General features: G+C 36.3%; 1 long non-coding RNA gene across 1 annotated transcript; it reads right to left on the bottom strand.

The window, feature by feature from the left end:
- Positions 1-2,316: 2,316 nt before the first annotated feature.
- Positions 2,317-5,455, bottom strand: LOC127864342 (uncharacterized). Its single transcript, XR_008041792.1, has 3 exons — positions 4,830-5,455; positions 2,925-3,115; positions 2,317-2,588 (listed from the first exon to the last, which is right to left on the bottom strand). It is a non-coding gene; the product is annotated as an uncharacterized LOC127864342 (long non-coding RNA).
- Between the last annotated feature and the right edge of the window lie 19,191 nt (positions 5,456-24,646).

The following is a 24,646-nucleotide window of genomic DNA, read 5'->3' as shown; positions in this document are numbered from 1 at the left end:
CGGTGACCCGAAATAGTAAAATGATTTTCGGATGATAACTCAAGAACGCTTTTGCCTAGGATTATGACACTTCATAGGTGCATTGATCTTGACTCACAGATGACCCCTATTGATTTTCAGGTCACTAGGTCAAAGGTCAAGATCACAGTGACAAAAAACGTATTCACACAATGGCTGCCACTACAACGGACAGACCATATGGGGGGCATGCATGTTTTACAAACAGCCCTTGTTTTTTAAAACATCTAATAAATTACCCCGCCCCACAATATATCCCCTCTCACCCCCAACCCCCACCCCCCCCCCTAATTTATTTTTTACACATCTTATAATTACCACACCCCACATTATACCCCCTCTCACCCCCTGTCACCCCCCTACCCCCTACCCACCCCCCCCCACCCCCCCAATTTTTTAAGCATCTTAATAATTACCACACCCCACATTATACCCCCTCTCACTCCCCCTACCCCCCCCCAATTTTTTTAAAACATCTAATAAATAACCAAACCCCACATTATTAATGTGGGGTGTGGTAATTATAGGATATTTAATTTTTTTTAAACATCCTATAAATTAACCACACCCCACATTAATTACCCCCTCTCACCCCCCCCCCCCTATCCCCAACCCCCCCTCCCAATTTTTTTAAACATTTATAAATTGCCACACCCTACATTATATCCCCCTCTCAACCCCCTACCCCCCACCTCCCCCCCAAAAAAAAATTCTTTTTTTTAAACATCTAATAAATTTACCACACCCCACATTATTACCCCCTCTCACCCACCCCCTACCCCCCCACCCCCCCCCCAATTTTTTTTTCAAACATATTATAAATTATCCCACCCCACATTATACCCCCCTCTCACTCCCCCCCACCCCCACCCCTCCCACCCCCACCCAATTTTATTTTTATTTTTTTTAAACATCTTATCAATTACCACACCCCACATTATACCCCCTCTCACTTCCCCCTTGATCATGACTGGCAGATGACCCCTATTGATTTTCAGGTCACTAGGTCAAAGGTCAAGGTCACAGTGACTCGAAATAGTACAATGGTTTCCTGATGATAACTTACATTAGGTCAAAGGTCAAGGTCACAGTGACAAAAATGTATTCACACAATGGCTGCCACAACACCTGACAGCCCATATGGGGGGCATGCATGTTTTACAAACAGCCCTTGTTAGATTATCAATTATCCAGCCTGATAGCTCAGTTTGTCATTTGTAGTAATCAACAACAAGTCTGATTATTCTTCCCTTGTCAAAAAAGTGAGCAAAATCCGGTTATAACCCAGTTTTAAACTTGGTTTAACCCTGCGGTATTGGCACCGAGCTAAAAGCGAGTCTTTTAAACACACTTTTTGCTTACCGACTTGGTTTTATCTGAGTTGAATCTTGGTTTAACTCGCTTAAAGCCAACATAGTGGTTTTTTAACCGTCTTAAGTGGGTTTAAAGTGAGTTTTTTTCAGGCATCTGTGTTTAACTCTGCAGCGGGTTTTTCAGACACGCTTTTAGCTTACCGACTGGGTTTTTTAGCTTGCCGACTTGGTTTTTTCTGAGTTAAATCTTGGTTTAACTCGCTTTAAACCAACATAGTGGGTTTTTTAACCATCTTAAGTGGGTTTAAAGTGAGTATGATTTTCTACAAGTTGGTTTTTTGAGGTTTTTTAAACATGCTTAGACCAACTTCTGTCTGTGGAGTTGGTTTTAAGTGGGTAAAAAGTGTGTTTTTTATGTGAGCTATAAGCAGGCTAAACACGGTTTTTAAGTGAGCGAAAAGTGAGCTGAAAGCACGCCTTTGTTAGTTTTTTTCACAGTGAAAACATGCTTTTAACTCGCTTTAAACCTAGTTATTAACAGTATTTTATCTGTGAAAAAAACAAAAGAAATTTGTGGGTTTGGGTAAGTTGATTTTTGTGGGTTTTAACAGTGTTTTAGTGAGTTTTTTTAAGAAAGTAGGTTTTTTGTGAGCCTTTTGTGGGATTTTGCAGTGTGAAAAAAATAATTTTGGACTGATATGTTCTAGAAAAAATGGTTTTTGTGAAGCAATTACAACAGTTCATTATAAGCCCCATGTGGTTAAAAGGGAAAAAAACACAATGTGTACGAAAATTATGTTTATATGACAAAAATAGTACACCGCAAATTTATACAAACAGATTATTTTTACAATACATTATAAAATAATAGACATTTATGGAAGATTTTAAAGCAAAAGGTTGACCGCAATGGACCACTGCGGTTGGAGTATTTAGACCGCAGCTGCTGCAGAGACCTGGATCTCAGCTGTTGGAGGTACCTGCACCGCAGTGGAATGAGGAACCTGGATTTCAGCTTATGGAGGGACCTTGACGGCATACAGTGTTGGGACCTGCACAGCAGCTACTGGAGAGACCTTGACTGCTAGGGGACCTGGAAAGCAGCCAGTGCAGGGAATTAGACCTGATCTTGGCGGGTGGAGGGACCTGGAAAGCAGCTGGTAGAGACCTGGAAAGCGGGCGCTGGAGCGACACGTAGTTGTACCATTGATGCTGCTTGTGTCCTTCTCCTCTTGAGCATCTCTTATGCCAGTTGATCTGCAAAGGATTAATACCATATCACTTTCAAAAGGGCAAGGCATTCTTCAAACATGTTGATTGGTTATGTTTTCGTTCCACTTAACTATGAAATATTGCTGTTATGGTAATCTTGTTGCTTTAATAAAAATAAATTTAAGTTATTTGCTTGTTGTTTTTGTTTGTTTATTTTTGAAATTTTAATCCCGTGATCACATGTGACTTAGCACTTTTCATCAATTATTAAAAGAAATTGCGTTTGGTAGAAAATGCAGTTTGAAAATGTACCAAGATGCGTGGTCTCATTTGGCTGTGTGGTCTGGTGGCATTGTAAATGCAATAACCTGTATAGTTTACCTCTCAACAAATCGAGCTTTCTTGGTCAAGGACAGGGCGAGGTTTTCCCAATCTTGTTCCCCTCAAGTTTGCCAGCTTGTGCAGGGTAAAAACCAGGTTTAAAAGTCCATACATCAGGCAGGCGATGATGCACATTCTTTCCAAAGGATCTTCCCATCGATGTCAATTTTGCCTTGTGGCAAGAGTTTAACCTTCAAAATTAAAATATATAAGTTCTAATTAAGTATGAGGGAAAGAAATCCGTTCAGTAATAACCAGAAATAGATATAAATAAAATTTTAGATGACAATAACCATGAAACACAACCATAATTATTCACTGCACACAACATTTACACTTTTTATACGCCCGTATAAAATACGGGACGTATTATGTGAAACCCCTTGGCGGGCGGCGGGCGGGCGGCGGGCGGGCGGCGGGCGGCGGGCGGCGGGCGGAAGGCATCACTTTGTCCGGACTCTAATTCAAATTGTATTCATCCGATCTTCACCAAACTTGGTCAGCAGTTGCATCTAGTTGATATCTAGGCCAAGTTCGAATATGGGTCATGCCGGGTCAAAAACTAGGTCATAGGGTCAATAAGTGCATTTTCAAAGGGGCCACTTTGTCCGGACTCTATTTCAAATTGTATTCATCCGATCTTCACCAAACTTGGTCAGCAGTTGCATCTAGTTGATATCTAGGCCAAGTTCGAATATGGGTCATGCCGGGTCAAAAACTAGGTCATAGGGTCAATAAGTGCATTTTCAAAGGGGCCACTTTGTCCGGACTCTATTTCAAATTGTATTCATCCGATCTTCACCAAACTTGGTCAGCAGTTGCATCTAGTTGATATCTAGGCCAAGTTCGAATATGGGTCATGCCGGGTCAAAAACTAGGTCATAGGGTCAATAAGTGCATTTTCAAAGGGGCCACTTTGTCCGGACTCTATTTCAAATTGTATTCATCCGATCTTCACCAAACTTGGTCAGCAGTTGCATCTAGTTGATATCTAGGCCAAGTTCGAATATGGGTCATGCCGGGTCAAAAACTAGGTCATAGGGTCAATAAGTGCATTTTCAAAGGGGCCACTTTGTCCGGACTCTATTTCAAATTGTATTCATCCGATCTTCACCAAACTTGGTCAGCAGTTGCATCTAGTTGATATATAGGCCAAGTTCGAATATGGGTCATGCCGGGTCAAAAACTAGGTCATAGGGTCAATTAGTGCATTTTCAACGGCGCCACTTTGTCCGGACTCTAATTCAAATTGTATTCATCCGATCTTCACCAAATTTGGTCAGAAGTTGTGTCTAGATGATATGTAGGTCAAGTTCAAATATGGGTCATGCCGGGTCAAAAACTAGGTCACGAGGTTACTTAGTGCATTTCAAGCATTTAGCATGGTGTCCGCTCTCTAATTGAAGTAGTTTTCATCTGATCTTCACCTAATTTGGTCAGAAGTTGTGTCTAGATGATATGTAGGTCAAGTTTGAACATGGGTCATGCCGGGTCAAAAACGAGGTCACATAGTGCATTTCAAGCATTAAGCATGTTGTCCGCTCTTTAATTGAAGTAGTTTTCATCTGATCTTCACCAAATTTAGTCAGATGTTACATCTAAGTGATATCTAGGTCAAGTTCAAATATGGGTCATGCCGGGTCAATAACTAGGTCTTGAGGACACTTTCAAGCATTGAGCATGGTGTCCAAAACCCTCGAACGGGCGTATCTTGTGACAGTTTGGCACTCTTGTTCATGTGTAAGTTTATCTATTTTTGCTTCAAAATGTGTTGTTTATCCTTTAAATTGCAATACAATAACTTATCCATTTACATTTCCCAGTGACAATACATAAATATGATAATGATCATAATTAATTCAATAAACTAAATAAAAAAAGGGGTAAAGAAATGACAATACAAACCTGTTAAAACTGTTCTTCAGTATTCCAAAAACAACAACAGGCAGTTCAACCTCCTTTCCAACCAACTTATTATTGATTTCCACATTGCAGTAAAAAACACATTGTTTTCATCACACAATACTTCATGCTGACAGAATTTCAAGACATTTTACACTACCATTATAAGTCTTTCACTTCTTTATATTAATGTTGCTGAATTAAATTTAGCTCAATATTCAATTGCTGACACCAGCTTATTTTTCAAAAGTTGTTGTTTTCAAAAAGATAACTTCCTCAGTGCAATAGCCAATCAAAAGCCTTATATCTTATTCCACACAGCCTTATCTCTAGGCAAACCCCATCAGTAGCCTTATCTACCCCTAGATAATCAGTACCCTGTTTAGCTCTGAATGCCTGACAGATTGTTATCTGTTTATTGTTAGTGGTGTGAAATAAGGGTGTTTTTAGGTATTGTCTTGTTATTTTGTTGACAGTTTATGTAACACAGGTCATGTTTGGCATTTTATTATTTTATTGCAAATTAAGAAAATGGATATGATGGTATCATATGCAAATATCAAAATCTTGCATAACTTATGTACAAAAATAAATAGATTATTTCCAAAATAATGTTTCCAATACCATAATTATTTAAATATGCAGATTAACAAGTAAATACTGTTTTAAACAAATATAAACAATCATATGAGATTGTTTTAAAAAAATAAAAAATTAAGACATAAAACAATCATAAGATATTGTTTATAATAAAAACAAACATAAAGAAAAAAATCAAAGTGAAACACAAACTCTTTCATTTTTATGTATAAAACTAAGCTTGACCATTGTTATAGTTTTTGTCAGTGATACTTGTTGTCCATCTGTGAACCTGTGATGTTCTGAAAGAGCCATTTTCATCCAATATTCCGTAAAAATTATGGGGAGCACACAAATGTACAATAGGGACAATGGCAAACAAGCTGTAAAAAAAGCCCCTTTACAATTGACTTGTTTTATTTATGGCTATAAACATTAAACAAAGACCCAGTTGAAGAATTATTGTTTCATTGATGAGTTATATTAATAAACAAAAGACCAACTTGTTGAAAAGTGTGTTAAAGTGAGTCTTTAAGCCTCGTTGCAGCTCTCAACTTATTTACAAAAAGACCAAGTTAAACTCGCTTAAACCCACTTCTGTTTAAAAAAAGACCAACTTCTGTTGTAAAAGACTCGCTTATAAAACAAAAAGACACACTTAAACACACATAAACCAACTCATAAATAAAAAGGCTCACTTTTGACACAAAAAAAACCGACTTCTTACAGAAAAAAACTCGCTTAAACACACATCTTCTTAAAATAACCAACTTTAAACTCAGTTAAGCACAGTTTAGCGCACATAAAACTCACTTTTATTAGCAAAAACCAACTTCCGCTAAGAAAAACTCAGAAAAAACACAGTTTTATGTTGGTTTAAGTGTGTTTTGGTATGAAAGTGGGTTATTTTTTGACAAGGATTGGGTCCATTACTCGCCCGGCCTCATAACTTGTGTGGTCATGATGTCAAATTATACTACAGAGATTATCCCCTTGCCGGTACCTCTGACTTAAATAGTGCAGTAGGCAGTTATTAAAATAAGTATATGCACTGGTTAATGGTTTACCAGCTAATCCATGAAAAGTATGAGTAGCTTAATTCCTGAAATACTGATGAAAAAGGCTTAAAACCCAAACAAACAAATACAACAAACACAGAATCATGAAACCACTTTGCTAAAAATATTTGTGCACACTTTATTGCACTTAAATTGCATAACACTTTAATAAATTATATTGATCAATTTTAAATTTTTAAACATGTTTTTTGTTACATGATTATCTGTAAAGTTGAATGGAAGCCATTCAAACATGCTTCATTGACGCTTCTTGGCCAGGTGTTAGTGTGTTCTCATCATATAATATTTTTGTGCACATAATGCCATTTGCACATTATTGTAAGCAATAAGAAAACAGCTCCAAAGAATAAACATACTGCCTTATATACAGGGACAAGCAAGCAATATATTGATGTGTGTATCTGCTCAACATTGATTTAATGATATATAAAAACTTCACACTCAACAGTCGGTTAGCAAAATGAAATGCTGCATCCCTAAAATTATCATGTTGGCCAATGCTCAACTAGATTTCATTAGTTTTGGTACTCTGTCAGGACATTTCTCTAATATTTTATTGGCTGTTGAAAGGTCAACAAAGATCATAACCTGTCAAGCATACTTGATTGTTGCAAAAAGACTTTTCAAAACAATTAGACCCTTTGTCCAACAACCTGTCAAAACTTGTTTGACCAATGTATAACTTAATATTCTTGTTATCTCTAGCACAACTCATATTTTAATCAAAGTACTCAAAGTACTGGTTGGGCCATTTTGCTCAAATTTTGTGGTTGTTAAAACACTTAACACCGTGATGCCAACCAATCACCTTTTTTGAAGAACACAGATGGAACTAAGAAAGGGTGACAGGCTTTCAACATTATATGATTTATTAGCTATTGGAGTTAAATGAAAATACTGCTTTTTAAAGCAAGTAATTGTCGTATTTGCCAATTGATAGCAAAACTGGGAAGATATAATACACTTACCCAGTTCCAAACTTGACATAGATTTGATAAATAGAGGATATTTGTTGGATTCGATGAAATATCGATTTTATTTCACGAGTGTTCATATAAAATAATATTTTCACAAGTGGCGCAGCCACAAGTGAAAATATGTATTATTTTATGATCACGAGTGAATTAAAATCGATATTCCATCGAATCCAACAAATTTTCTTTTTATACGCCCGTATAAAATACGGGACGTATTATGTGAAACCCCTTGGCGGGCGGCGGGCGGGCGGCGGGCGGAAGGCATCACTTTGTCCGGACTCTAATTCAAATTGTATTCATCCGATCTTCACCAAACTTGGTCAGCAGTTGCATCTAGTTGATATCTAGGCCAAGTTCGAATATGGGTCATGCCGGGTCAAAAACTAGGTCATAGGGTCAATAAGTGCATTTTCAAAGGGGCCACTTTGTCCGGACTCTATTTCAAATTGTATTCATCCGATCTTCACCAAACTTGGTCAGCAGTTGCATCTAGTTGATATATAGGCCAAGTTCGAATATGGGTCATGCCGGGTCAAAAACTAGGTCACGGGGTCACTAAGTGCATTTCAAGGATTAAGCATGGTGTCTGCTTTCTAATTGAAGTAGTTTTCATCCAATCTTCACCAAATTTGGTCAGAAGTTGTGTCTAGATGATATGTAGGTCAAGTTCTAATATGGGTCATGCCGGGTCAAAAACTAGGTCACGAGGTTACCTAGTGCATTTCAAGCATTAAGCATGGTGTCCGCTCTCTAATTGAAGTAGTTTTCATCTGATCTTCACCTAATTTGGTCAGAAGTTGTGTCTATATGATATGTAGGTCAAGTTCGAATATGGGTCATGCCGGGTCAAGAACGAGGTCACGAGGTCACATACTGCATTTCAAGCATTTAGCATGGTGTCTCCTCTGTAATTGAAGTAGTTTTCATCTGATCTTCACCAAATTTAGTCAGATGTTACATCTAAATGATATGTAGGTCAAGTTCAAATATGGGTCATTCCGGGTCAATAACTAGGTCTCGACACGGACTCTAGATTTCAATATACATTCCGTGGTCTCGAGGTCACTTAGTGCATTTCAAGCATTGAGCATGGTGTCCGAAACTTTCGAACGGGCGTATCTTGTGACAGTTTGTCACTCTTGTTAATTTATGCTTTTTTACCGTTTACTTACATTGTAAAAGAGTTTAACTAGATAGTTTCGCTGGATTTATTACGTTATTTTGTAAAAAACATTACGTCATTCCCTATTAAAACAGTGAAAAATATTGATATATTTTTCACTGCTATTTTTCACTGTTTAAAACAGTGAAATACCAGTTTTATTTCACTGATATTTATCTATAAACCACCGCAAAGCATAATATAAAGACAAGCATTGCAGTAATTTCTAATTAGTACAGTAAGGTTTATGGATCGTTATTGTCTAAGTACAAGGGCCGTGTGTGTCAAAGTATAAAGTAAATCCATTCAGTATCAAGTAAGATACGGCAAATGTTAGTTTTTCAGCAATTGGATGCTAAAGGTCAATGTCAGCCATGGATCAAGCTTAAAAAATCAACAGAAAGGTATTGTCCAAAGGGGTGTTCTGTCAAAGAATTAAGTAAATTCATTCAATAATAGGGAAAAAAGTATTATCCAACGTGGTCCTCGAACCCAAGACCAGTCGTCGAAATTCGCACTAGTCCGACAGCAAAAAACTAATATTTTTTCTTTCGGGCTTGTAGGAAATCCAATATTACAAGGAGACGTGCTTGTACAATTCATTAAACATAAAACGAGTTCCACTTTCATTTTCAATATGTGTAAACAAAGTTTTGAGCCCCATAAATCAACAGCCGCTTATGTTTTAACACACTGCGCACACGTGCTGGGCAATCAGCCGATAATTGGATTACTGCGCATAAAACGCATGGTTTTGTGGTTTCCGGATTACTATTATGTAAAATAAATGTTTTGCGTTGCGTTCGGGACACAGAGTTGATGTCATTCAAGTACGTCGTTGAGGAATGCGAATCTGAGGTAACTGTGATTGACGCATTTGTCAACTGGCTTTTTGTGGAATAACCTGGCACTTAATTGCTTATATTTTTTCTGGTGGTTCAGGTCTGCTCTCTCTTTCACATGGATATATTGTAGTGAGCTGGTTTTTAAGTACAAAAATTGTTTACCTTTTAAATACTTGTGTGTACAGTGACATTCGGTTGGTCTGGTGTTTTTACAAACATAATAAGTAGAATATGCATATGAATCTGATAATACACAGACCCACTAACATATAAATCAAACCATGTTTGTAATTTACCATTTTTGACCAAGAATCCTGCCACTGTTCTTTCTTGTAAAGTTGACTTGAAAACGGTCCGCTCGTAAACACACTTTTACTTCAATTATCTATGTTTAACACTGAATGTTTATAGCTTAAAATAACTCTCCGTGCAAGTTGAGTACACATATTTCGCGAATCTATGCTTGTTATACGTATATCTTCATTATTTGTATTGTTATTTGTAATGTTCAGTAGTAATCGGCGTGTGATTTTTCCACTGTCCGCCATCTTGGAATGTCGACTTGTGGGTAATTTTTGCATAGCAACACACAGCGATGTAAAAATAAATCTCACCGGCGCTATATTTAAGCTTTAGGTAAGAAAGCTGCACTATTTTTAGCAGACGTTAGGTCATTATTTAGTTCATATAGTCTGTTTTAAGTTGTTTTGTCATTTAAAGTCTATTTTATTATTTATAACTGTTAAGCGTGCGAGCGTTCCTTAATTGGTCACGGCAGTTATTGTGACCCGTTTTTGGTCACACTGTGACCAATATTTGGTCACAGTGACCAATTTCTGGTCACAGTGACCAATTTCTGGTCACAAGTGGAACGCCGCGGCTATATAAAGTGACCAAATTTTGGTCACAGGATTCATTCTAGTCAAAACCTTAAGGCAGGCAACATCCACGCCAAATTTTTTCTTAAAAAGTACTTTTTCTTTTCGTGAGTAATTTAAGTAACTTATAATAACAGTAATACCTTTGTAAGCAGATAATAAAGCGAACATTTAACATTTTTCATTTAACTTGAGAATTATTTAAAGTATTCAATCTATTTTTGTTATGATCGTTGGCAAGTGTCATTGTTCCTTAAATTCGACGAAGTCCCGTTTACGAGTGTAATGTCCATTGTCAAAAATATCTTTTTTGACGTGCAGTTTACCGTCGCAAGATTGAAAGTATTGTAAAACCTTAATAAAGGTTGCAGGTCATTTTGTTGTTGGAAATATAACATTTTGTTGAGTTATTCGTGGAAACTGAATAAAAGTTGTATGAAGTTGAATCGGACTTTGAGTTAAACATTAACCACCATTGATAAGGAGCGCACTAACGGAGCGTAACAATATGGGATACATTTCTGCTAATTTTTTACCTAAACGTTATGTACATACTTATAATTGTGATTTGATTGAAAACCATGTGTGAAATTAATTTTTTCTTATTTCAGGATCCGAAAGAGGCTGGCTCAGATGACGAGGAAGCTAACTTGGATGAGGATGAAATTAATAAGAGATTTGTATTGTATTCTAAAGATTGAATTAATGAATGCTTCTTTGGATGTTTTATGTTATGTTTATCTGCATTTTTAACAAAAATGTTTGGGCTAGTAAAATCTGACTAGGGCTTGTTTAAATTCCCATAGTACTAGCCCGACTTGCTTGTAGATTTAAATCTGAATTTCAATGACTGCAAGACCACAAGTTCAACATTCTGGTGCTCTACCGACTGAGCTAGCTGGGCGGACACATTCGGTCCCACAATATGTATTAATAAAAAATCAAACAATTTCCGATAGCTTTGTTATCTTCTGATTGGTCAATTTTTGCAACGGAAAATACCAATGTACTTTGTCACAGTGTTTTTGTGGCGCATTAATACTAATACCATGCGATCGGAGCTATTTTGTTTGTGAATGCAGAATAGGGGATGCAAAGTGGTTTGTTGCAGTAATGGACTTATTTCATCGGTATACGTATATTATGTTACCTATGGGGCGAAGTGCAGAAGGCAATCACCCCAAAAAACTGTATTTTAGTTGTTTTTACACACATTTACATAAAATAATACGTTATGTAATATATTAAAATAATATATAACTATATAATTGATTTAATACCAATCTACAAAGACTAGGATCTCACTTAATAAATGGTACAAAAGGATTTTTTTTAATGTTTATGTTATAGGTTTATGAGGCATCGAATAAGCTTTTCATCATAGTTTATTATGTTGTACGCTTAATTAATTTTCAATTTTTTTTGTCAACACACTCACCTCTTGGACTGCGTGTGCCATTTGTTTCATAACCCATAGCTGTGTTTGATTGTTGTAATAAAGGTTATTTTAGTAGAATGAGGTTGTCAAGTATGTCACATGCACCTGGTGACTTCAAACGGTAAAAACTATTTGTATTTTTTTTAGAGCATGAGCACAACAAAAAATTGAAGAATGTGAACAAACAACAATATAGCTGATTTATAGTAAAATGCTGCAATTTAATAAATTTTTCTGTCAAATACAATAACATATAGGATTTTGTCTTTAAAAAAAGCAAGTGGAAGGTTGGACCAATTCTTGCTAAATGAATATTGTACCACTTAAACTTTGTCGATCATGGCAAAAGTGGAGTGTAACCGTGGAGTTAAAAGGCGGGCTTGAATTCTGACTAGAAGATTTGCTTGTTTCTCTGACAATATTTTACACTGAAGCAGTAATTTTACGTCCAGCGTTGTGCTACAGAAGTCATTTTATGAAAACGTGCTGTTTTCTGGTTGAAAAAACTTTTTTCCACTAAGTAATTGGTCTTTTTCAGACGACGTCATATATTTTCGCGAGTCCGGAGAAATTGCCTCCCTTTGATTTTCTGACTGATAGTGATAGTGATACTTTATAACAGTGATTATTAGTGACTATAATATTGATTATAAAAGCAGTGCATCTTCTTCTGTTGACATTCTGCACAGGTATATACTATTATAGACACCATTATTATACTCGTGTATACGTGAGAACTTGTCAGACTAGATTACTGTTGACAATGGAGGCAGCACAAAGTAAAGACTATGTTGACAATATTATGACAATATTATGTCTGCCTCACAGCCAATTCCTAAGCATTCTGATTGTTCAGTGTCAACTTCGACCTCACGGAAAAGACATTCTTCAGATACGCCTCTTGACACAGTTTTCAGCAAGAAAGTAAAATAAACCCAAGATGAGACTGATAGCGTTATGGCATCCGCCAGACGCACTTTGTATGGGCAGACACCTAGCAAACCATGTGTTGAGGGCCAAGTAATAGGCAACAGTGGTATAGCTGTAATTTTGCAGAAACTAGATAGGTTGTCGGAAGAAGTTAAAGAAGTGAACAGATCCCTGACTGACCGTATTGACACTCTTGAGAATGAATTAGAGAGAAAACTTACAGAAAAACTACTGGATAAGATGGCACAAAGTATAGACAGACGTGTGAACAACGAGATGAATAAAATTCATAAAAGTCTTGATGAGAGAATCGACACTTTGCGTGCTGATATCACTAATGAACTTGATACATTGTCAAGCCGAGTGAATTCAATGACGGATGTTCTTCAGACTGACCAGATTTGTGATAGATCATTAAACTTGGTTTTCCGTAAAGTGCCAGAAACTGTTAATGAAAACATTGTTGATAAAATTAACACTATCATAAAGGACCACATGCACGTCAATGATGTCAAAGCTTCATCTGCCAAAAGACTACCTGTTCGTGGAAATGACCCAATGATCCCAGGCATTGTAGTTGCTACCTTCACAGACAAGGAGCAGCGGTCAAAGATTCTGAAGGCTAAGAAACAATTGAATAACTCCATTTTTAAACAAGTTTTCGTGCACGAAGATCAGTCAAAAGAGGAGCGACTTGCTGCTGGGAATCTTCGAGCTATGGTGAATGCTGTAAATAGAGGCCAACATCTTTCCATACGAGGAAACCGTGTCTACACAAACCAAGTGAATCGTGGTACCCATAATAATGGTACAAACAGTGCAAACAGTGGCGCCCACAATGGTTCAAATAGTGTTAACAATGGTGCCCATAATAATGGCACAAATACTCAACCCAGCCCTAGTGGTCCAAGACAGACAGGTCAACGAGGTGGAGCACAGAGTCAGCGTGGATTCAGACCAAGAGGACCAAGAGGCGGCTACAGAAGAAGTTAGGTCACCTGCGGGTTCTGGAACATTAATGGCTTTAGTGCAGACCTCAATAGTGATAACTATATTATACGCCAATCATGTATTGATAAATTAGACATTGACATTATAGGCATCAGTGAAACTAAACTTACAGGACAGAATGTTATAAACTTACCAGGTTATTTATGGTTTGGTAATAATAGAAAACTTACGCATGTCAATGCTAGGACAGGGTCTGGGGGTGTTGGATTTCTTGTAAAACAACATATTGCTAATTATTTTTCTATTAATATCGTAAATGACAGTTATGATGGTATTTTATGGTTAGAATTTTCTGATAAGTGTACTAATTATACTTTCTATGCTTGTGTTTGTTACTTGCCACCAAATAACTCCTCAAGACAGGTTGATGTTTGTGATTTTTATGACACTTTGCTTACTAATGTATATGAATATCAAAACTCTGGCACTGTTTGCATATGTGGTGACTTCAACAGTAGAATTGGGGAGAATGAGGATTATATTGTTGGTGTTGATGAGATTGCTGTGAGAGATGTTGTGGATTTTACAACAAATTCCTATGGTGATAAACTTATCGATTTTCTTATTGACAGTAACATGTGTGTTCTTAATGGTCGCAACTTTGTTAAAAATGATTTTACCTCGGTGTCCATAAAAGGCTGTGCAGTGGTTGATTATTGCATTATTCACCATGATAATCTTCATCTGTTTCAAGATTTCAAAGTCACACGAAGCACGGAAATTTTAAATGAGCTACATGCTCAATTTGGTATTTTACCCTCATCTGTTCCTGATCATTCTATTTTGTCATGGACGTATATTTTAAAAGGCCAGGATCAATTTTATGCACATAATTGCTGCACTGATGACCATCAATCAGGTCATAATGCCTCATATGATAGATTTAATGTAGATAATATTAATAATGAATTTCTTACGGCAGACAGTGTGATCAAGTCATTACATGATACTGTTTTTAAATTAGAACAGAGTATCAGATTGCAAACAGATGTCGATTCAGCCTATATTGATATATGCACTGTTATTAGAAAAGAAATGTATAGCAAACTAGAATATAAAAAAGTTAATATGCTTTTTAGTAAAGATAACAAGAAAAGAAGAATAGGCAAACCGTGGTGGAATGAACAACTGTCTAACTTATGGAATTCACAATGTAAGGCAGAAAAGGATTGGTTAAATTGTAAAGAGGCCAATGCCAAAAATCATCTCAAATACTTATTTGTAACGGCAAGACGTGCTTTTGACCGTGAAGTTCAGAAAAGTAAACGGGCATACTGGGTCTCATTTCAAACTAATCTCGCCTCTCAATGTGAAGAGAATCAGGTAGAGTTTTGGAAATCCATTGGAAAAATTGGTGTTGCTCAATCCAAAAATAAAGCTATCCATTTAGAAGTGGTCTGTGATGATGGCTCTATTTCAGATAATATTGACACAGTTTTGTCAAAATGGAAGAATGATTTTAGCAGTCTGTTTTGCAACAGTAACAATTCTTTTCAATATCAAACATGGTTAGGAAATAGCAATGTTGGGAACAATCTAAATTGTGAAAGTTTAAATGAAAATATTACTCTATCTGAAGTATGGAAGGCCATTACTAAAGCAAAGTGTGGCAAAGCATGTGGTAATGACTCAATACCTGTAGATGTGTTTAAAAATGATGTCTGTGTTTCTTTTCTACATATTCTTTTTAATGTTTGTTTTAACTCTGGCATAGTACCATCTGAGTGGGGTAAAATAATTATAAGTCCCATTCCTAAATCAAGTACAACTGATTTACGAGACCCCCTGTCCTACAGAGGCATTGCATTATCCTGTTCCATGTATAAATTATATAGCTCCATTCTAAATGACAGAATATCACAATGGTCTGAGGATAATGATGTCATTGTTGATGAGCAAAATGGCTTTCGGAAAAATAGAAGTACAATTGATCATTTGTCGTCTCTAACTAATATTATTGAAACAAGAAAGCGTTTAAGGCAGTCTACTTTCTGTGCCTTCATTGATTTTAAAAAGGCGTATGATTTCGTAGAAAGAGGCATTTTGTGGAATAAGTTGACTTCAGTGATAGGTGTTAATGGAAAAATTGTCATAGCTATCAAATCGTTATATAATAATGTAACATCATGTGTACGAATTAATGGCCTTTATACCGAAAAGTTTGAGGTTCAATGTGGCCTTCGACAAGGCTGTGGCCTGTCACCGCTTCTTTTTAATCTGTTTATTAACGATCTAGCTGTTGCAATTAAAGCCCTGGATAAAGGAATATCCATAAGTGATAATGAAAAACTATGTATATTACTTTATGCAGACGACATTGTTCTTATCTCTGATAATGAGCAAGATCTACAATCTATGTTAAATGTTTTAAATACATGGTGTTCTTTCAATTGTATGGTTGTGAATCATGATAAAAGTCACATAGTGCATTTTAGACCTAATTGTAGAAATAGAACAACAATCTCATTTACATGTGGTGACTACAATTTGCAAGTTGTGAACAAGTACACGTACCTTGGTATCCTATTGGATGAGCATCTAGATTTTGGTGCCACTGCTAAGTGTGTGGCACAAAGTGCTGGCAGAGCGCTGGGTCTTTTAATTGCTAAATGTAAATCAGCAGGCGGTTTGCCATATAAAGTATTTACCAAATTATATGATACGACTGTCTGGCCTATAATTTCATATGGTGCGGCCATTGGGGCACTAAATCATTTTCGTGTATTAATGCAGTAGAAAGTCGAGCTATTCGATTCTTCCTTGGTACAGGCCGATACACACCTATAAATGCTTTGTATGGCGACACTGCCTGGCAACCACCACATGTTAAACAGTGGAAATCTATTGCACACCATTGGTATAGACTTGTTAATATGGACAGTGGTAGAATGAATCAAAAAGTATTTTTATTCTGTTCCGTCAAAAGTAGCAGAACTTGTAAGAATTGGCAGTTTGAATGTAAAACTCATTTTAATGATATCTGTTCGTTAAATCCATTGAATGACTGTAGAGACAGAAACCTGAGAGATTTCTGTGAACAAGTGTTGTCCCACACCATGCATAAATATGTTAGCATATGGACAAATAATGTTAATGCTGAAGTTGGGCCATCTGGTAGGGGGCGTAATAAACTTAGAACGTATAGACAGTTTAAAGAAACATTTGCTGTAGAAACGTATGTTACATCTACACTACCCTTAAGGCATAGATCTGCTCTTGCTAAGTTTAGATGTGGAACTGCTCCACTTAGATTAGAGACTGGAAGGTATGAGAATATTCCCGAAAATCTGCGTATCTGTCCATTATGTAAGCTAGATATTGAAAATGAATCTCATGTTTTGTTTCACTGTGATGCCTACAACTGTGTTAGGATTGACCTTATCTCTAAAGCTAATGAGATAAACAGATCTTTTAACTCGCTCTGTGATAATGATAAACTAGTGTTTGTACTTTCAAATGAAAACATGGTAAAAGTCAGTGCCAAGACCTGCCATATGATCTTAACTACACGAACACAACTCTTGTATAAATAGCATTTTAAGCCTTCTCTTAACTTTTAACAAGACCTATGTTTTATCAGATTTTAGTGATGCTCACATATAAATTTGTAAATTATCTGTTAATGAGTTCAATTAAAAAAATCCTATATATAATGTGTGTGTGTATATATATATATATGTATGTATATATATATATATATATTTATATATATATATATAATATGTAATCTCTCATGCTGTTTTAAATTTGTCAACTGGGGCTCATAACCTTAGTATCTGGGTGTCTAGTTGATTTTATAGTGTATATATATATATATATAATATGTAATCTCTCATGCTGTTTTTAAATTTGTCAACTGGAGCTCATAACCTTAGTATCTGGATATCTAGTTGATTTTATAGTGTATATATATATATAAATGTTATCTCTCATGCTGTTTAGAAACTACATGTGTTTTAATTTGTCAACTGGAGCTCATAACCTATCTGGTTGTTAAGTTGATTTTATTTTATGCTATGCTTATGTTTTTGTTTTGTTTTTTGTTTTTTTTTTTAGTTAATTTTTATTATTAGCCGGATTTTTTTCGAAAAAATCTCGGCTTATAGATTGATGTTGTCGGGCGGGCGGGGGGGCAGGCGGGCGGGCGGGCGGCGTGCTCGAAAATGTTAAAGTTCTTATTTCATGGTATAACTTTGGTATGCTTGGACCTAGAGTCTTCAAACTTGACATGAAGGTTGGCCAGGATTAACAGATGACCACTGGTCATTTCAAGGTCATTCATTTGAAGGTCAAGGTCACTGTGACCTTCAATATAAAAAATGTTAAAGTTGTTATAACTTTGGTATGCTTGGACCTAGAGTCTTGAAACTTGACATGAAGGTTGGCCATAACTAGTTAGTAACCACTGGTCATTTCAAGGTCATTCATTTGAAGGTCAAGGTCACTGTGACCTTGAATGTAAAAATGTTAAAGTTCTTATTTCATGGTATAACTTTGGTATGCTTGGACCTAGAGTCTTCAAACTTGACATGAAGGTTGGCCAGGATTAACAGATGACCACTGGTCATTTCAAGGACATTCATTTGAAGGTGAAGGTCACTGTGACCTTCAATATAAAAATGTTAAAGTTGTTATAACTTTGGTATGCTTGGACCTAGAGTCTTGAAACTTGACATGAAGGTTGGCCAGAACTAGTAAGTAACCACTGGACATTTCAAGGTCATTCATTTGAAGGTCAAGGTCACTGTGACCTTGAATGTAAAAATGTTAAAGTTGTTATAACTTTGGTATGCTTGGACCTAGAGTCTTGAAACTTGACATGAAGGTTGGCCAGAACTAGTAAGTAACCACTGGACATTTCAAGGTCATTCATTTGAAGGTCAAGGTCACTGTGACCTTGAATGTAAAAATGTTAAAGTTCTTATTTCATGTTATAACTTTGGTATGCTTGTACCTAGAGTCTTCAAACTTGAAATAAAGATTGGCCAGTACTAGAAGATGACCACTGGTCATTTCAATGTCATTCATTTGAAGGTCAAGGTCACTGTGACCTTAAATGTTAAAATGTTAAAATTGTTATAACTTTGGTATGCTTGGACATAGAGTCTTCAAACTTGACATGAAGGTTTGCAAGCACACTTAGATGACCACTGGTCATTTCAAGGTCATTCATTCTAAGGTCAAGGTCACTGTGACCTTGAATGTAAAAATGTTAAAGTTCTTATAACTTTGGTAGGTAAAAAAACTTTGTTGTTCATGTATATGCATGCATTCAAAACATAACACAAGGTTTGCTCATGCCTTGAAAAGTACTTACATTTCATTTTGACCTTTGAACAATATTTCAGTAATTTAAGTATTGCATTGACAAAAACACGAAAGGTACTTTCCTGTCATTTAAATAAAAAATCCGGCTTCAATGCGGTCATCTCCGACCGCGGAACTCTTGTTTTTTATTTCTCTATGTATAAAGTATTAAATACCTATGTTTTAGATAGAGAGCTGTCTCTTATAACTCTGTACTGAGTGGCAATACACTTGTAATCTATGAATAACTTGTATGTGTATATAGCTGTCAAATATGTGTATTGAAGAGACGTTAATAAACTATTAAACTGTTAAACTGGCAATTGGGCAGACTTTTTTTGGGGACGTCTGTACAATTACACGTACTAATTGTTGGTCAGAAACTGATCCACATGATTTTGTGTTTGTTAATATAACTTTTTCAAAAACTGTGTAAAATGTTTCATAGACAGCAGTCACAATTAATAGTTAACGTTATTTTAGCACACTTGCTAAAAGTTTGACGTACATGTAGTTGCCAGAATGGTTGAGTGTGTATTGTGAATGTTAAAGTGCGTGTAAGCTGTCTGCATCCACCTGAGCTTTTGTGGACTGTAACTTTTTTTTTCATCATGAAATTTGAATATGTAACACCACAAATCTTGAAAATGTTTACATTTTATTTTTAATAAAAAAAATCTTGAAAATTGACAGTGTTTTCAATATTATATTAACTCAGGTTAGTTGAGCCTGTAGAGATGCTTTTGGACATTAACTGAATGCTCCAATTTGTTAACAACAACAAATTTTTGGTTGATTCCTTTGGAAACCTTCCATATGGGAATTTGAGAAAGCCCTTTCGGGAAAATATACCTTTTTTTATGTCCCCCACCATTATAGTGGGGGACATATTGTTTTTGCCCTGTCTGTTGGTTTGTTTTGAGTGTTTGTTTGCTCCAACTTTAAAATTTGTAATAACTTTTGCAATATTGAAGATAGCAACTTGATATTTGGCATGCATGTGTATCTCATGGAGCTGGACATTTTGAGTGGTGAAAGGTCAAGTTCATCCTTCAAGGTAAAAGGTCAAATATATAGCTTCAAAGCAATGCAAAACACATATGCTGTTTGGTAGTTAGAATGGCATATAGCAGTCGCAGTCTGTATAGCATTTTGTCCATCCATCTGTCTGTCAGTCTGTACATCTTTCCATCAGTCTGGCATTCTATTTCTGGAAAAAAAATGCATTTTAAACAAGAAATATCTTTAAAAAAGATATACGGCGTAAATAGTTTAATGAATGAGATCAAGAATAGCGAATGTCTTTTTCTGTGCAGTTCTTAGCTGCATCACACGCAGTACGGGATGTTACGCGGAGTTTTTGCGGCTTATTTTACATTATAACATATGTTAACCTATAGATACAAAACAGAAAACCAAAAGAAGAATGGAAGTGAAATTTAAACATATGAGTCAACCGGCCACACGAGAAGTATCCGTATTTATAGGCGCGTTCTTCGAACAAACCTGTTTAAGAGGTTTGTCGGGCATTGCTATTTGATTCGATTATTAACAGTATCGAGAATCATCGTGCTCATGCTTAAAGTGATATTATGGGCATTTTGCACTGTTGAATTGAACTGAAAAGAACTGAAAAGAATTAACAGGTCAAAATAGTTAGTTAAAATGTGGTTACTGATCAATTATCTGCAACTCACCTTGCTACCAGTTGTTTATAAAAATAAAAAATTATATTCGATATTCTTACGTGACCCACCCAGTCCTGTAAGCCGAAATGATCCGTAAAACGATATTGTGTCTTTATGTCGTATGAACAAATCTGCACTAAAACTAAATTTAAGTTCAACTCGTAAACGCCTGATCAGTTGTCAAACGAAAGTACGGTTGATATTCAAATGCATTATTTTTCTCTTTCTGGTATATTGTTTTAGTATGTTGATGCTGCATTAATTAATATAAGTGTATATGAAGTAGAAACATCAAAAATAATCAACGGTTGCGATAGACACCTATAAACTGTTACATGCTCATAATATCACTTTAGTACATTAGGCAATATGGTGGAATAATTATTGTTAAATTTATCAAAAATAATATTTATCATTGTATTGTTGAAAACACATTAAGAATCTATTATTGACATACCATAATTATATTGCTGAATATCTTCATTTAACATATTTCTGGTCTAAAGAAAATTCGAGGTCACCTAGTTCACGGATAGCGTCTTTATTATATAACGATTATTTTACTGGCCGCGAACTCCGGTGATGACCTGTATATAAACTCTGAATGTCCGCGAATTGACCCGAAAACTCGCGAATTGAAATGCAATGCTTTAAAGTGAGGCCTCGCTTCCGCTGCTCTTTATACTTTTACATGTTAACATGTTGACAGGAATATGGAAGTAAGTACTAAATATGAGAACATAGCCTTTTAAGTATAAACGCTTTTGCGCTGGTAATACTCTGAAAATAAAAGGTGTACGCACAAACTGTATTGATGTCGAGAATTGAGTGTAAAACTGTTCTATCTATTAAGCCTTTTCATTAAAGATAAAATTGTTTCATACAGTAAAACAGTGTTACAAAGACGCGGATATGTTTCCAATGTTCTGGTGGTATACTCAAATCAGCCAATGGAATAAATGAAGTGTATTCATTCGTACCTAGCCGCGGGAAATTTTATTTGAATTTTATTGGACACTTACAAAGGTCAGGCTAAGGTGAAAAGCTGGCTTATGCAGCTTACGCCGAAAAATAACAACTTTCATGCATTTTTATGCCCCTATTTCGAAGAAGAAAGGGTATATTGTTTTGATGGCTGTGATGTCGATAGACCTGTCAGTAGACCAGTCTGAATGTCGGCAGACCAGTTGGCTTGATACTTCACATGCGCATTGGCCTTAGACAGTAGATGACCCCTTTTGAAATTGGGGCCACTAGGTCAAAGGTCAAGGTCACTGTTACACACTAAGTGTGAAATCGTTTCGGATCAATAACTCTTCAACTGATTCACCGATTTGATTGATACTTCTCATGTGCATTGACGTTGGACAGTAGATGACCCTAGAAAAATTGTGGTCACTAGGTCAAAGGTCATGGTCACTGGCACAATAAGTGGGAAAAGCGTTTCTGATCAATTACTCCTCAACGAATCAACTGATTGGCTTGATACTTCCCATGCTGTTTGGCCTTGGGCAGTAGATGATCCCTATCAAAATTGGGGTCACTAGGTCATAGGTCAAGGTCACTGTCTCAATAAGTGTGAAAATAGTTTCTGATCAATAACTCATCAACGAATTGACCGATTGGCTTGATACTAAACATGCGCGTTGGCCTTGGACAGTAGATGACCCCTTTTGAAATTTGGGGTCACTAGTTCAAAGCCTGTTTGGGGGGGGGGCATATGTGCATATGTCTCCTACCGCGTAACACTTGTTTCCAATGCTTTTAGATACTGACAATATTTTTTGTTGTGCAAGTCTACCTGCATGACTTTCAGATCAAGGTCGAGTTTTGTTATGGTCCATTGTAATCAGCTTTGAAATGTTCTCGTTACTTTGTCGAATATAAATGCGCTGTATCTTTGTCATGATGTTATCAATTGCAATATAGCTGCTGTGCATATTTGTATTGCAGTTAATTTTTAACAAACACAGCTCTTGTTGAGATTTGGAAAAAGGGCCAGGTAACTAACGGTCCCAGATTTTAACAAAAAAACACCTTTTTTCAGAGCTGAAATGTCAATGTCTTAGTGATCAAAAGTAAAAATGTTGAGAAATTCAACTGAAACCTAATCACTTCTAATGCTATTTATTAATAAATTGTTGCAAATGTCCTCCAGATGGATTAGGCATTACATATGCAAGCCTTCACTTTTTGTTTAAATAGTAAGTTCATGCTAACAGGGCAAAGATCAAACATGTATGTTCGAGATTAATTATTCGTTTAAAATAAGCTTGACATGTTTTTAAGAGGTATCTAAATACATTACCAGAAATTCTAAGCATAATGAGGATACAGATCGGAACACATAAAACCAATTTTGTACATTAAAATCGAGATTAGCAATGTCCTACCTTTACAGAAAAAAAGTTTTTACAGGGGTATTAAGGCAAGGAACTCTTCTTAGCAATTTAATTGATTTGATCTTTACACTTGTGTTTACCATTGTATCTTTAGCAATTTATTGTGCACCCGGTAGGGTGGCATATAGCAGTTGAACTGTTAGTCCGTCTGTCTGTCTGTCAGACTGTGCGTCCGTCCGAAAACTTTAACATTGGTCATAACTTTTGCAATATTGAAGATAGCAACTTGATATTTGGCATTCATGTGTATCTCACGGAGCTGCACATTTTGAGTGGTGAAAGGTCAAGGCCATCCTTCAAGGTTAAAGGTTAAAAAACAATCCAAGGGAAGTAACAAGCTTTAAAGGGAGATAATTTCTATTTTTACATCATTTGGCAGGTACAGATCATTTTCACAAGGGAAGTAATATTTTTTAAAGGGATATAATTTAAAAAAAAATAAAAACTGCACAGTAGGGGGCATTGTGTTTCTGACAAACACTTCTCTTGTTAATGTATGAATATCTCTGAGCCTGTGGTATATTAAAAAAAAAATTAATCTTGATTGTTATGACGATTTTATTATAGAAATTGTGTTTTTCAGGCAGTGCAATCAATTGAAAGTTCTTTCTGAAGTCAAAATGCAGTCATCAGATTTAAAGAAATTGTCAGTCAGAGTTTCAAATACTCTTTCAAGACTAAAGAAGCTCCAGAGGTATAGGGAGGACAGCAGGAAGGCTATGCGGAGCTCCTATGCTGAATTTGAGCGAAACAAGGTGAAGAAAATGCGACTGAATATACAATCTTTCTTAGTCCAATGTGACGACACCTCCATTAATGAAACATTTGAAAACGTGGAATATACAGTAGATGTAATTCGTCAGAAAGTAAATTTATTATTAACAGAATTTGAAAATAGCTCTATTAAAGCGCAGAGAAAACAGCTGACACTCAAACAAGCTCCTCTCATCAGTTTGATCAAAACCTGCATCAGACATCACGGTGAATTGTTGCGACTCCATGAAGCCATGCAGAAAGTGAAGTATCAACCAGAACTCTCCTTAATAGCCCTTTACAAATGTCTGGACAAAATACAACAGTGTGAGATATATTTGAATGAGAACTTTTCAGACGAGTTGTTCTCTGTGAAAGGGGTGTCTAAGTACAAAGTGAGAATATCTAGGGATTTATATACATGCAACATCAATGCGGTATGTGCTCTCCCAGATGGGCAAGTCTTGGTTGCAGACTGGAGGAATCGCAGAGTCAAGCTGCTGAACCAGCAGTACCAGGTGGTGAGTCACCAGGTGGTGAATGACAATGCATTGGACATGTGTCTTATCACACCCAGTGAGGCTGCAGTGGCTTTGGACGATAATGAGGTCCAGTTTATCACTGTCATCCAGAGCAAGCTAGTTCCTGGCAGGAGGCTTCAGTTACAACATAACTGTTATGGTATTGCCCACTACAAGGGAGACTTGTTCATCTGCTCTAAAACTGCCCTGTACAAGTACGCACTGAGTGGGACACTGATCTGCAGACTGT

This window comes from Dreissena polymorpha, chromosome 1 (genome assembly GCF_020536995.1).
Source record: "Dreissena polymorpha isolate Duluth1 chromosome 1, UMN_Dpol_1.0, whole genome shotgun sequence".
NCBI classification, from domain to species: domain Eukaryota; kingdom Metazoa; phylum Mollusca; class Bivalvia; order Myida; family Dreissenidae; genus Dreissena; species Dreissena polymorpha.
The sequence above is the reverse complement of the archived record's forward strand: the minus strand, read 5'-3'. Positions and strand labels throughout refer to the sequence as shown.